This window comes from Cervus elaphus, chromosome 12 (assembly GCF_910594005.1).
Source record: "Cervus elaphus chromosome 12, mCerEla1.1, whole genome shotgun sequence".
In the NCBI taxonomy this organism is placed as follows: Eukaryota; Metazoa; Chordata; class Mammalia; order Artiodactyla; family Cervidae; genus Cervus; species Cervus elaphus.
The window spans coordinates 203,357-218,070 of NC_057826.1; the positions used below are offsets into that span (position 1 = coordinate 203,357).

A 14,714-nucleotide genomic window follows, 5' to 3' on the forward strand; every position below is an offset into this window, starting at 1 on the left:
AGCCTACTCCTCCTTAATCAATGATAACAGCCTCAATTTCTCATTAGTTTTCTCCCGCTCCCTATGGACACCACCACTCATTTTAACTACATGGTTATGACCCCTTATACTAATAGTCAGCACCACGTATTAAAAGAATCTCTACCAGAAAAAAAAAAAAAATATTATCACTGCTAGTCATACTATAATTACTTTAATTATAACATTTACTGCCATAAAATTAATTCTTTTATATATTCTATTTGGAGCAACACTAGTTTCAACACTCATTAACATTACCCAAAGAGGAAATCAAGCAGAACATGTTAATGCAGGTCTCTATTTATTTTATACCCTAGTAAGGTCTCTCCCCCTCTTAGGAATACTTGTCTACATTCAAAATACAGTAGGACCTTTCAATATTCTAATGCTGAGCCCAATCAGTATCCAACTCTTGATCCAATGGTTTCATATGGTTAGTATGCACAGTTGCCTTTATAGTAAAAATACCACTTTATGGCCTCCACCTTTGACTACCTAAAGCACATGAAGAGGCTCCTATTGCAGGCTTCATAGTTCTGGCTATGCTGCCAGCACTACTAAACTTTGGATGTTGTGGTATACTACGAATTACGAATTACAATAATTTAAAACCCACCAACAGACTTCATAGGGTATCCACTCATTCTGTTGTCCTTATGAGGCATAATTATAACCAGCTCAATTTGCTTATGCCAGACAGACCTAAAATCACTCACTGCATATTCTTCTGTCAGCCACATAGCACTTTGCTATCCTTACCCGAACACCTAGAAGTTGTATAGGAGCCACAGCCCTAATAATTGCCCATAGTCTTACATCCTCTGTATTGTTCTGCCTGGCAAATTCAATTTACCAGGTCCATCGCCAAACAATAATCCTAGCCTAAAGCCTACAAATATTCCTCTTACTAATAGCAACCTGATGATTACCAGCAAATTAAACAAACCTAGCTCCACCCCCAACTATTAACTTGATTGGAGAGCTATTTGTAGTAATATCCTTCTTGTGATCAAACATTGCAATTATTTTAATAGGAATTCATATAGTAATTGCTGCCCTATACTCTCTATATATACTCATTACAACACAGTGAGGCAAATACACACACCATATGAACTGTATCTCTCCATCTTTTACATGAGAAAATGCTCTCATATCATTACCCATCCTACCTCTTCTACTCTTATCCTTAAACCCAAAAATCATTCTAGGCCCCCTAGACTGTATATATAGTTTAGAAAAAAACACTCGATTGTGAATCTAGAAAGAGAAGACAATACCTTCTTATTTACCACAGAAGTAGATAAGAATTGCTGATTCTATATTCCCATGACTAACAGCATGGCTTTTTCAAACTTTTATCCATTGGTGTTAGGAACTAAATGATTGGTGCAACTCCAAATAAAAGTAATAAATTAAATTTCCTCTTTCACTCTAGCCTCACTATTTATATCATCGATCATAATAACAAGCACTAACATTTATAAAACCACCACATACCCTCTATATGTAAGATTATCTCATATGCCTTCACCATTAGCTTAGTTCCAACAATAATAATCATTTATACAGTCCAAGAGATAATTATCTCAAACTGACACTGAATCACACTACAAACCCTTAAGCTATCATTCAGTTCTAAAATAGATTATTTCTCAATAATGTGTGCTGGTGGCCCTATTTGTCATATGATCAACTATAGACTTCTCAATATGATCCATTCACTCAGACCCCAACATGAACTGATTCTTCAAACACTCCTTTTCCTTGTTACAATACTAATTCTTGTTACCACTAATAATCTCTTCCAATGACTTACTGGCTGAGAAGGAGCAGGGATTATGTCCTTCCTGCTCATTGGATGATGGTGTGGACAGCAGATGCAAACACAGTGGCACTACAGGCAATTTTCTATAACTCCTCAGTCGGTAGATTGTGTCCGACACCTTGTGACCCCATGGACTGTAGCCCACCAGGCCCCTCAGTCCATGGGATGTTCCAGGCAAGAATCCTGGAGTGGGTTGCCATTTCCTTCCCCAAGGCCAAAACACCTCAGCAAAGCCCAATGACTGACTGGAAAGAGGAGGCAGACTGCTGGCTTGTGCTGCGTGGATGTGGGGATGCAGGGCTCGGGGGCGTGGATGTGAGAAAGCGGGGCCAGGGGGGCATGGATCTGTTTCATATAACCCTGTTCTGCTGCTGCTGCTGCTAAGTCGCTTCAGTCGTGTCCGGCTCTGTGCAACCCCATAGACGGCAGCCCACCAGGCTCCTCCGTCCTTGGGATTCCTCGGGCAACAACACTGGAGTGGGTTGCCATTTCCTTCTCCAATGCAGGAAAGAGAAAAGTGAACGTGAAGTCACTCCGTGTTTCTGATTCTTCGCGACCACATGGACCACAGCCTACCAGGCTCCTCCATTCATGGGATTTTCCAGGCAAGAGTCCTAGAGTGGGGTGCCATTGCCTTCTCCAAACCCTATGCTGATACAGGTTTTATTAAAACAACAGCATGATTCTTACTTAACTTCAATGCATGACACAACAAATTTTTATCCTCAGCTCAGTTCAGTTGCTCAGTCGTCTCCAACTTTTTGCGACCCCATGAACCTCAGCACGCCAGGCCGCCTCGTCCATCACCAACTCCCGGAGCTTACACAAACTCACATCCATTGAGTTGGTGATGCCATCCAACCATCTCATCCTTTGCCGTCCCCTTCTCCTCCTGCCCCGAATCCCTCCCAGCATCAGGGTCTTTACCAATGAGTCAGCTCTTCACATCAGGTGGCCAAAGTATTGGAGTTTCAGCTTTAACATCAGTCCTTCCAATGAACATCCAGGGCTGATCTCCTTTAAGATGGACTGGGTGGATCTCCTTGCAGTCCAAGGGACTCTTCAAGAGTCTTCTCCAACACCACAGTTCAAAAGCATCAATTCTTTGGCACTCATCTTTCATTATAGTCCAACTCTCACATCCATACATGACTGCTGAGAAAACCATAGCCTTGACTAGACGGACCTTTGTTGGCAAAGTGATGTCTCTGCTTTTCAATATGCTGTCTTCGTTGCGCGTAACTTTCCTTCCAAGGAGCAAGCGTCTTTTAATTTCATGGCTGCAATCACCATCTGCAGTGATTTTAGAGCCCTGCTTCCACTGTTTCCCCAACTATTTGCCATGAAGGGATAGGACCAGATGCCGTGATCTTAGTCTCCTGAAAGTTGAGTTTTAAGCCAACTTGTTCACTCTCCTCTTTCACTTTCATCAAGAGGCTCTTTAGTTCTACTTCACTTCCTGCCATAAGGGTGGTGTCATCTGCATATCTGAGGTTATTGATATTTCTCCCAGTAATCTTGATTCCAGACTGTAATTCCTCCAGCCCAGCATTTCTCATGATGTACTCTGCATATAAGTTAAATAAGCAGGCTGAAAATATACAGCCTTGACATACTTCTTTTCCTATTTGGAACCAGTCTCTTATTCCATATCCAGTTCTAACAGTTGCTTCCTGACCTGCATACAGGTTTCTCAAGAGGCAGGTCAGGTGGTCTGGTATTCCCATCTCTTTCAGAATTTTTCACAGTTTATTGTGATCCACACAGTCAAAGGCTTTGGTATAGTCAATAAAGCAGAAATAGATGTTTCTCTGGAACTCTCTTGCTCAACTTAATTCAGGTTTACCTATATTAGGTTTAGTATTAGTTGCAACGGGAAAATTTGCCAATTTGGGCTACACCCATAATTACCCTCAGCAATAGACGGCCCACATCAGTCTCAGCCCTACTCCACTCAAGCACAATAGTAGTAGCAGATATGTTCCTACTCATCCACCTCTAGCCTCTGACAGAAAGCTATAAATGTACCCCATCAGTTACATTATGCCTAGGGGCTATCACAACATTTATAGCAATATGTGCCATTATCCAGAACGATATAAAAGAAATCATTGCTTTCTCCACCTCTAGTCAATTAGGCCTCATGATAGTAACAATTGGCATCAACCAACTCTACCCAGCATTCCTCTTTCTCCAAAAAAAATGCTCTTACCTTTTTCAAAGCCATTCTATTTATGTAATCCCGATTATTCACAACCTAAATGATGAACAAGATATTCAAAAAATAGGAGGTCTGTTTAAAGCTATGCCTTTTACTACAACCGCCCTTATCATTGGCAGCTTAGCATTGACAGGAATGCCTTTCCTCACTGGATTCTACTCTAAAGACCTAAATATTGAAACGGTGAATATGCCTTATACCAATGCCTGGTCCCCTCCACAAACTGCCACCTCACTCACAGCCGTCTTCAGCATCCTCACTATCTTCTTCATGCTACTAGGACGGCCTCAGTTTTCTACTCTGATTATCATTAACAAGAACAACACCCTCCTCATCAATTAAATGCCTACTAGTTGGAAGGATTTTTGCTGGCTTTATTATCTCCAACAATATTCCCCCAACAGCAGTTCCACAAAGAACCATACCTTACTACCTCAAAATAACTGCCCTGGTCCTGAATATTCTAGGCTTCATCTTGGCACTCAAAACTAGCAGTAACACAAAACCTGAAGGACAACTATTCAAATGTATTCAAGGATACTTTTCCACTATCATACACCGCCTGACCCCTTATTTAAACTTAACCAGCCAAAAGTCAGCATCCCCCTTCTAGACTGAATCTGAGGAGAGGATATTTTGCCAAAAACACCTCCCTTATTCAAATAAAAATGTCTATATTGGTATCAGATGGAAAGGGGCTAATCACACTGTATTTCCTCTTTCCTTATCACCTTACTCATCAGCATAATTTAAATTTCCACAAGTAATTTCTGTAATAACAATTCATTATGACCAACTAGTATCATGGTTGGGTCCCCTTCTCTACAAGCTCATTTATTGCAGCACTTACTATAGTCCACTTACTATCTCTCCATGAAACAGGATCAAATAACTCAGTAGGAATTTCATCTGATATAGACAAGATCCCATTTCATCTATATTATACATTTAAAGACATCTTGGGTGCCTTGCTACTAGTTCTGGGGTTAAAAACACTAGCCCTATTTTCACCTGACCTACTAGGAGACCCAGATAGCTACACCCCAGCAAACCTCTCAACACACCTTCACACATCAAGCCAGAATGGTACTTCTTGTTCACATATGCAGTCCTACGATCAAGCCCTGACAAACTAGGCAGAATTTTAGCCCGAATCTTTTCTATCCTAATCTTAGTATTAATGCCATTACTTCATACATGAAAACAATAAAGCATGACATTCTGACCATTCAGCCAGTGCCTGTTCTGAATTCTAGTAGTGAACCTCTTAACACTCGCATGAATTGGAGGACAACCAGTAGAACATCCCTTTATCATCACTGGACAACTAGCATTTATTATATGTTTTTCCTTATCCTACTATCAATGCCAGTAACTAGCATTACCTAAAATAATCTAAAATGAAGCGAAGTCTTCCTAGTATATCCATGCTTCTGGTCTTGTAAACCTGAAAAGGAAAACAATAAAACTCCCTAAGACTCCTTGCACAAGTTTGTGTCAGCAACTAGTATTACTCCTTGATGGTGAACAGTAAATAAAAATAATCTAACATTAGATTAATAATTGCAGTGTTAACCCAACAGAGGCATTCACTCAAGCAAAGAAGAAAAGAAGAAAAAGAACTCAGGAAACATAAACCCTGCTTGTTTACCAAAAGCATCATCTCTGTCATCACTAGTATTAGAGGCACTGTGTGCCCAGGGAAGCATCATCTCTGTCATCACTAGTATTAGAGGCACTGTGTGCCCAGGGACAATCGTTAAACAGCTGTGGTGTCCTGACCATGCAAATGTAGCCTAATCACTGGTTCTCTACATAAGGGCTTGTATAAATAGCCGCACAAGGGTTTTACTCTTACTTCTCATCAGTGAAACTGACCTTCCCATGAAGTCAGGAGAAAAAAAACGAGACGAGAAGACCCTATGGAACTTCAATTAATTAGCCCCCCCAAATAAAATTAAACCATTAAGGGATAGCAAACATTTAATGAGCTAATGATTTTGATTGGGGTGACCTTGGAGAACAAAAGATCCTCCAAGTGACTTGTAAAGCCAAGACCTCCCAGTCAAATCAAATTATCACTTATTGATCCAAGAAATTGATCAATGGAACAAGGAACCCTAGGGATAACAGCACAGACCTATTTTAGAGTTCATATTAACAACAGTGTTTACAACCTTGATGTTGGATCAGGACACCCGAATGTTGTGACCAGTATTAAAGGTTTGTTTTGTTCAACAATTAAAGTTCTACATGATCTGAGTTCAGACCAGAGTCATTCAGGTCGGTTTCCATCTATTATACAATTTTCCCAGTATGAAAGGACAAGAGAAATAAGGCCAATGTTAAATAAGTGCCTTAAAATAATGAATAACTTTATCTTAATTGATAAGTAAAAATTTCCACCCAAAAACAGGCCTTATTTAAGGTGGCAGAACCTGATAATTGCATAAAACTTGAACCTGTATGATCAGAGATTTAAATCCTATCCTTAACAAACTCTTCATAATATTCTAATAGTTATTATGCCCATCCTCCTAGCTATAGCATTCTTACCACTAGTAGAATGAAAAGTTCTAGGCTATACACAATTCTGAAAAGGCCCAAATGTAGGGCCATACAGCCTACTCCAAACTATTGGCAATGCAGTCAAACTATTTATTAAAGAAGCCCTATGACCAGTCACATTCTCAGTTTCTGTACGGATCCTTGAACCTATCTTTGCCTTGAGCCTAGTTTAACCATATGAACTCCTTTACCCAAACCATCACTTAAGTCGTTCAGTCATGTCTGACTCTTTGTGACCCCGTGGGCTGCAGCACGCCAGGCCTCCCTGTCCACCACCAACTCCGGGAGTTTGCTCAAACTCATGTCCATGGAGTCAGTGATGCCGTCTAACCCTCTCATCCTCTGTCGACCCTTTCTCCTGCCGCCTTCAATCATTCCCAGCATCAGGGTCTTTTCCAATGAGTCACTTCCTCACATCAGGTGGCCAAAGTATTGCAGTTTCAGCTTTAGCATCATTCCTTCCAATGGATATTCAGGACTGATTTCCTTTAGAATGGACTGGCTGGATCTCAATGCTGTCCAAGGGACGCTCAAGAGTCTTCTCCAACACCACGGTTCAAAAGCTGTACTATGTCGCTCAGTCATGTCCGACTCTTTGTGACCTCAGACTCTTTGTGACCTCAGACTCTTCGTGACCTGGACTGTAGCCCGCCAGGCTCCTCTGTTCATGAAGATTCTCCAGGCAAGAATACTGGAGTGGGTTGCCATGCCCTCAAGCTGAAGTCTTCTACACCAGTTCCACAAACAGACAAAATAATCTGTCATTAGCACTTTCAATGATGTATACCAGGAAATGCTACTGATTGGCTTTCAAGATTCTTCCCTCCTCCCTTTAAAATATTTATATGAGAAATTGTCTTTGTGTAGCCTATTTTAACTTTGAAAGTTAAAACTCAGTTGAGCTGTGATCACAAGAAATAATTTTTTTAAATCTGGTTAATGGTAAGATAGAAATGCCATCATGAATTGCATTTGCAGGCCTATGTCTTGTGCCCAAAATACCTATTTTTAATAGATATTTTAGATTTCTTTTTTCATAGATAAGAACATTTTCAGAAGGGATATATGAAGAAAGAAAGAACAAAAATCACCCCAGGCAAAATTTATCTTCAGTTCCCACAACTTTCATTTCTATAGCTTTCCACCCATTTGTGTCCCCTATTTGTGTCATTTATTTATTCAACAGATATTACTAATTGCCTGTAAGGTACAGCACAGGATGCTGAGGATATAAAGATATGTTGATGATGGCGTATGAGGGTATGGGAGTCATTGCTTCAGGGAGCTGGCAAGTACAGTGAGGTAACACAGATGTTAAATAAACAATTGTGAATGTACAAACTGTGATGCACTATGAATAAAATGAAACTGCTGCGGCAACAGATAATAGAGGAAGTGGAATTAAAGGGGACTTACTTAGGGTGTCCTGAGAAAGCTTCTCCGAGGCGCAGAGAGGTAAGGAAGAGCTAGGCTGACACAGAACTGTATCATTAGAGAAGCAGGCAGAGGCCAGATCTCACAGAGACTCGGGGCCATAGCATAGATTGAAAGTTTTACTCTAAATACATAGGAAGGCCCCGGGGAGTTTTAAGTAAGAAGGATTGATTTACATGCTATAATGCTACTCTGGGGAGCTATGAGGAAAATGAATTAAAGAAGAAAATAGTCAAGAGGGGAAGCAGAGGGACTGAGCAGCAGGCTCTCACAGCTGTCTAGGGGCAATTACAGTGATGGAAATTATGATGGTCATGGAGATGGATTAGCGGTCTACTCTGAAACTAGAAATGACAGCACTGGCTGATAGATTGGATATCTGAAGGGGAGGAGAGGAAAAGTCAGTGGTGCCTCCAAGAGAAAGGGGGCACTTGGAAAACATGGCACCACACTTCCAGGGACCTTTAGGTCTGGCTCTGATCAAGAGAAGGATCTAATTCATCTACCCCATTTACACAGGAGTAAACTGAGGCCCCAAAGCGGGAAGGGATTTTCTCTAAGGTCCCCAAGGCAACGCCTCTGGCCTGTTGCTGCCCACCCTCCAGTGTCCTCCCAGGCTCCACCGCCTGCAAATGGACTGAGAGTGAGCCTTTCAACTCTTTATTCCCATGGCCCTCTCCCCTCCCCATTGGCTTCCACTTTCCTGGGATCAGATGACCTAGTAAGAAAAAGGAGAAGGGTGTGGAAGGTCCTAGCGGAAGAGAGGAAAATAGGAAATGATGATTCCAGCTTTCAGAACTCTTACTCCTGATCTTAGAATGTGACAGAATGCATAATAATTATCTTCACCTAGGGAAGATAATCACTCTCAGCAAGAAGAATTCTAAAGCAGGGGAGTGGTGGCACTTTGGAGATCTCCAGGAACCCTGTACTACCACTCTGCTTCCCCCCAACCCTGGTTAATGTGCTTGCTGAGGGCCCTGAGACTGATTCACCATGGGAACAGAGTAGCCAATGAACAGAGCCTAAACTGATAACCAATGACAGTCTGACTTTCGCATTCACACACAAATCCACAGCAACCAGGACTATAGTGCACACAGGGGTGATGAGGAATCTCCCCCTTCCACCTCTTGTTCTCCCCACTTCCCTCCCAGAGACAGTCATGCAAACCCCTTCCTCTGGCCAATACTCGTGTCACTGAAGTGTTGCGGGGGAGAAAAGGGGGCAAATATTCAAGGAAGTTGATGGAAGCAGCCTGAATTTATAAAATATTTCATCTTCCCAGGCGGTGCTAGTGGTAAAGAATCTGCCTGTCAATGTAGGAGATGTGGGTTCAATCCCTAGATCAGGAAGATCCCCTGGAGTAGGAAATGGCAACCCATTCCAGTACTCTTGCCTGGAAAATTCCATGGACAGAGGAGCCTGGCGGGCTACAGTCCAGGTCACGAAGAGTCTGAGGTCACAAAGAGTCTGAGGTCACAAAGAGTCGGACATGACTGAGCGACATAGCACAGCCCAGCATAGGCACCGTGGCCCATGCTGTTGGCTCACTCATCAACGTCCATTCTCACCCTCCCCATTTTAGAGGCTGAAAAACCTTATTCTTGTCTTTCCTACCTTCAGTGCTACTAGAAGTGATCACAGGCCACTGTTCTGACTAATGAGGTGGATAGGAGACGTCTGCTTAGGGTGGGAAGTATATTGCTCAGCTTTTGTTTTCCTGATCCAGAGGGCTATTCCATGGCTCAAGCCTCAGGAACTGCATCTGAGCTCCTGCCTGCTTCCCTGGCAAAACTCATCACCGGGGCAGTGACTCTTCCTGCTGGACCACACTGCCCACCAGTCCCCTCCTGATCTCCCGGGTACCTGGTTTTGTTCCTTAGCAGTCAGCATTATGATGGTTTCCTCTGTATCCCAGAGTGACAGACACTGGTTTTGCAGGACTTGCAACTATGTGAGGCTTTTTCAAGAGAGTAATTAAGAACCTCATGAGCTCTGGAGTGAGACCTATGCTTAATTCTGCTTCTTACACTAATTTGCTGTGTGATCCTGGGCAACTAGCTTTGCAACTCCGAGCCTCTGTTACTGTATAACAAGCCTGGATTTGTGGCACAAAACAGCAGCTTTTTTATTCTGCTCGTAGATTCCCTGGGTCAGGAAACTTGGATACAGGCACAGTGGGATGGCTTGTTCTTGCTTACAGATGCCTGAGACCTCGGATAGAGAAGCTACAAGGCTGTGGATCACTTGGCAGTGGGGGGTGGAATTACCTGCAGGCTCACTCACTCACATGGCTGGCAATGGAGGCTGCTGCTCTGACCACCTACCTACACATTCCCTCTGCAAGCTCTGCTGGGGTTCCTCACAGCATGATGGCCAGGTCCCAAGAGCAAGCAACCAAGAGGAAGCAGGCAAAAGCTGTAACACATCTCATGACCTACCCCGAGACTTCTGCCAGAGTCACCAGCCCAGCCAGATCAGAAAGGAAGGAACATATGTTCCTTTGTCCTACCTTTCAGTAGGACAAGGGTCAAAAGTCACATTGTAAGAAGAACATGTGGAATGGGAGAGGTTGCAGTGGTGGTATTTGGAAAAAGCAATCAGCTACACCTTATATATAAAGTAAAGATAATACTTTTGGAATAAGTATGAAGGTTAAAGAAAATAAGGAATTTAAAATGCTTAGTATGGTGCCTGACATGTAATAAGTGCTCAGTAAAAGACACAGTCATTCACATTCATATTCCCTCTCCTTCCCTTCCTCCTTCCCTCTCCCCTCATCCCTCACTCTCACCTCCCCCAAGCAGAGGTACACACACACATATGTGACACTTCTGGATAGTGCTTATTAACGTGTTGTCTGTGCTTATTAATTGTTTGTGTCTATAAGAGATGCTAGTAATTATTTAAGTTAATGAATCTATAGATTAGATCCCTAATGAATCTACAGAATAGAGCCTCAAAAGTCAGGTTGTTTCTTATCTAATTACCTTATTTTTATACTTTGGAAAACCAATGTTAATAATCCTTACTTGGATGAAGCATTCTTGTTGAAAAGAACTCAAGTGACCCTTAGCAAACAATAAGCAATTTTTCAAAAGACTGAGATTAGATTTCAACACCTTTCGGGATTTATAAGGATTTGAATTTCATCATCACCCCTGGAGTTAAATGAAAAGGCACAGAAGGTGCACAAAAGCTTGATACGTTCTCATTTTGCAGATCTGAACACTGAATTGAGCCAGGTCACTTACTGTCTTTGACTTTTTTAAGACTATGCAGATTGTTCCTCCTTCCCAAAGCCAAGGAGCCTCATATTTAGGCAGTATTTGCTCTGTGAATCAGCAAGCAGAACAATCAGAATTCACAAACTTGAGTTACTGTATTTCTGCATCTCTGCACTAAGAAGTAAGGAAGGACCAAGGGAACAGAACAGAAGGCGCGTGGTTTGTTTCTCCTCACCAAGGCTGTGCAGGGATCTTGGCTGGACAAGGATGGAACTTAGAAGACAACGATGCCAAGTGACTGGGCAAATGACTTACCTCCTTAGACCTCAGATTTCACAAACTCAGTGATCTGACATTCTATTGGGTTGGCCAAAAAGCTCATTCAGGTTTTTCTGTATGATATTAGGAAAACCCAAACGAACTTTTTGGCCAACCGAATACAATGGAACATGCTTACTGAGCCTCTGTGGTCCATTCTCTCCTTATTATGGTGGAGACTGCACAGAAATAAGAAATGCCAGGTCTTGGTTTACATGATGTTCACAGTCTAACTGAGGAGATAAGACTAACACACAAGCAGCAATGTGTTACTTACAGTGTGAACTTACAAAGCTCAGTTGTATCTTGAACACTAAGTGCCATCCACAGGTGACCCAAAGGGACAGTTGCATGCTGGCAGAAGGTCAGTCTTCTTCCATCCATCTGGCTAGAGAGGAAGAAAGGGCACGCATGTTATTAAAACATAAGTCCATCTATCAGGTTTCCCCACAAAGCCAATGTTCTTACATTTCACCATATCTTCCACATCAAAACTCAAAGATAGAAAAGGAATTTTCCTACGTATATAGAGAAGATTCATAGTTAATTTTTTTTAACTTCAACTCCCTTTTAAGTCAATGAACTCTTCCCTCTTAAATTTAATATACCATGCTGAGCAAAGGAAGATGTTAATTAGAATCTGGCTTTCCCCATATCCTCCCCGTTTGACACACAACAGATTTAATTTTTCAATTTCGTTGAAGTATAACACACATATAAGTGCATCAGTCAAAAATATACGGCTCAGTTAATTTTCATCAAGTGAAAACACCTGTGTAATCAGAATTCAGGAAATTAAATACTGCCAGGGAGACTGGTATTGACATATGTACACCATTATGAATAAAAGAGACATAAAATAGATAACTAACGAGAACACTTTTGAATTTCCGTTGCATATATACCCAGGAAAGGAATTCTTAGGCCACATTATTTACGGTTTCCTATCATAGATTCTGCCAAACTATTTTGTGAAAACAAATCTATGCTCCCATCAATAATGTATATGAGTTCCAGTTGCTCCACACCTCCCTTTTGTATTTGAGCAAGTGAGTGTATCATAATATACACACTTTTACTCAGTTATACACAGACATTACCATTTTAATCTGCATCTACCTGCAATTTAGGTACCTTTTCCATGTTTATCAGCCACTTGTAGAGCCTCTTATAAGAATTACCTTTGTAAATTTCTTGCCAATTTTTCTGTTGTCTTTTTCTTGTTGTTCAGCAAGCATTATGTATATAACTTTGATACAGATCATTTTTCAGATGTCTATTATATCAGCATCTTCTATTCTGTGGCTTGTCTTTTCACTGTGTTGACAGTGTTGTATGAGGAACAGAAACACAGAATTTTAACGTCGTCCTCTTAGCAAGGTTTTTCCTTTAGAACTAGGATTCCACGCATCTTGTATAAGAAGTGTTTGCCTAACTCAAAGTCCTGAACATATTCTTCTATGATTTCTTCCGAAATGTCACCTTTCACATTTGGTATATAGATATGTGCAAGGTCATTTTTTTTCCTTGCATGTGTATATCCTATTGAACAAGCGTGATTTATTGAGAAGTCCATCCTATTCCCCACTGCATGCCCCTTTCTCAAATCACCAAATGCACATAGGTATGTTTCTGGACTCTTGATTCTCTTCTATTGATATACTAGTCTATTCTTGCCCCTACTTCACCCTATCTTAATTACTAGAGCTTTATAATGTGTTGATACCTAGTAATATGCAGATATCTGGAGAAGCTTGCTCAGGGTGCTGAAATAAAAGTTGGATGATTCCGCTGGGTGCTAGAATATGGTGTAGAAGAGAATCTGTTATGAGACCATATCTGTGGTCTTTTTCTAACTGTGAGGTGGACTATTCTGTTGAAGTACCAGTGATTGCGGGTTTTCTCAAAGCTCTAGAACAAATCAATAGCCGAGACTCTGTCAGTGCTTAAAAACCTAAATGTGATGGTTAAAGCTCAGGACAATCATGAGTGGAAAAGGGATCCAAACATGGAGCATGTAAAACTCTCCCAGAGAGAAGGATGAATCCTTTTCATGTCAATTAAGAAGGTGCATGAAGCAGAAGCTAGTGAGGAACAGATAGGAATTTGTTGTGCTCTCAAAACATGGTTGCTTTTACTAACCCTTAGTCTCAGCTCTCAACATGAGGAGAAAACAGGGCTGCATACACCATAAGAGATATGAAAACATAAAAAATGTGGATTTTTTTTCAGGTATTAAGTTTTGTGCCAGTTGAATCTAAGGGTATTACTAAGTAATGGATGTGTTGTGCAGTTAAACGAGGAGTATTGACCTAGCTATGAATCACCCATCTCTCCATACATGATAAAAATACAAATAACTCACAGAAAGAGCAAACTCATCCATAGCCGAGCCGCAGACCAAAAACCGTCCTGTGCAAAATTTGATTCCATTGCATCTTGTGAACTCTCCCCCCTGTTTATGTCAACCATGGTGAAATGCTGTGGCTTTGAAAAGGATAAACAACATTCGTTTTCTGCTGTGGCCAAACAAAACCCCCACACTTAATAAATCAAAACTATACTGGCAAAAATCGAACAACTCCATCATTTGCTGAAACCTCGAAAATTCTCAAATTGGTCTTAGTGCTTCTGTAAGCACTAAGGTTAACATTTCCTTCTTTCCTTCAACATTTCAAAGACACTGACCCATGTCATCTGACTTCTGAGGCTCCCCATGAGAAACCTGCTCTTGATCCTCCTGGCAAATCTTCTCTCAGCTTCATAAACATTAATAATGTGCTTTACCAGTGTCTCACACAACAGAACATTTTCCTATAGTTTCATCAAGTCAGTTAAATCATCACACTGCGACCAGAGTTTGAGGAAAAAGAATTGAATATTTCAAGTGGAGACATTATGAGGTCTTTAGAATTATTACTAACTTTCAAACTAGAAATGAAAAAGTTGCTGAAGCCTCCTACAGATTTTAATTTCTAACAAAGTGAATACCAGTCTCTAATATATTTAAAGAAAAATCTCTTTGGGACCTTTTACCTAAGTGCAAAGGGGCCTTGAAGCTGAAAAGGGAGAAAAACCACTGGGTTTATCCCAG

General features: G+C 41.2%; 1 protein-coding gene across 8 annotated transcripts in view; it reads right to left on the bottom strand.

The window, feature by feature from the left end:
- TERB2 (telomere repeat binding bouquet formation protein 2) overlaps nucleotides 1–14,714 on the bottom strand; it is a 240,773-nt gene that overhangs the window by 32,015 nt on the left and 194,044 nt on the right. For 3 of the 8 annotated variants that reach the window (XM_043919097.1, XM_043919104.1, XM_043919090.1), the window contains one exon: nucleotides 11,898–12,008. The gene's annotated coding sequence lies outside the window, so the exon portion shown is untranslated. Of the gene's footprint in view, nucleotides 1–5,455; nucleotides 5,518–11,897; nucleotides 12,009–13,985; nucleotides 14,108–14,714 lie in introns of all 8 variants that reach the window. The other 5 variants (XM_043919096.1, XM_043919093.1, XM_043919095.1 and 2 more) reach the window with 5 other exon arrangements.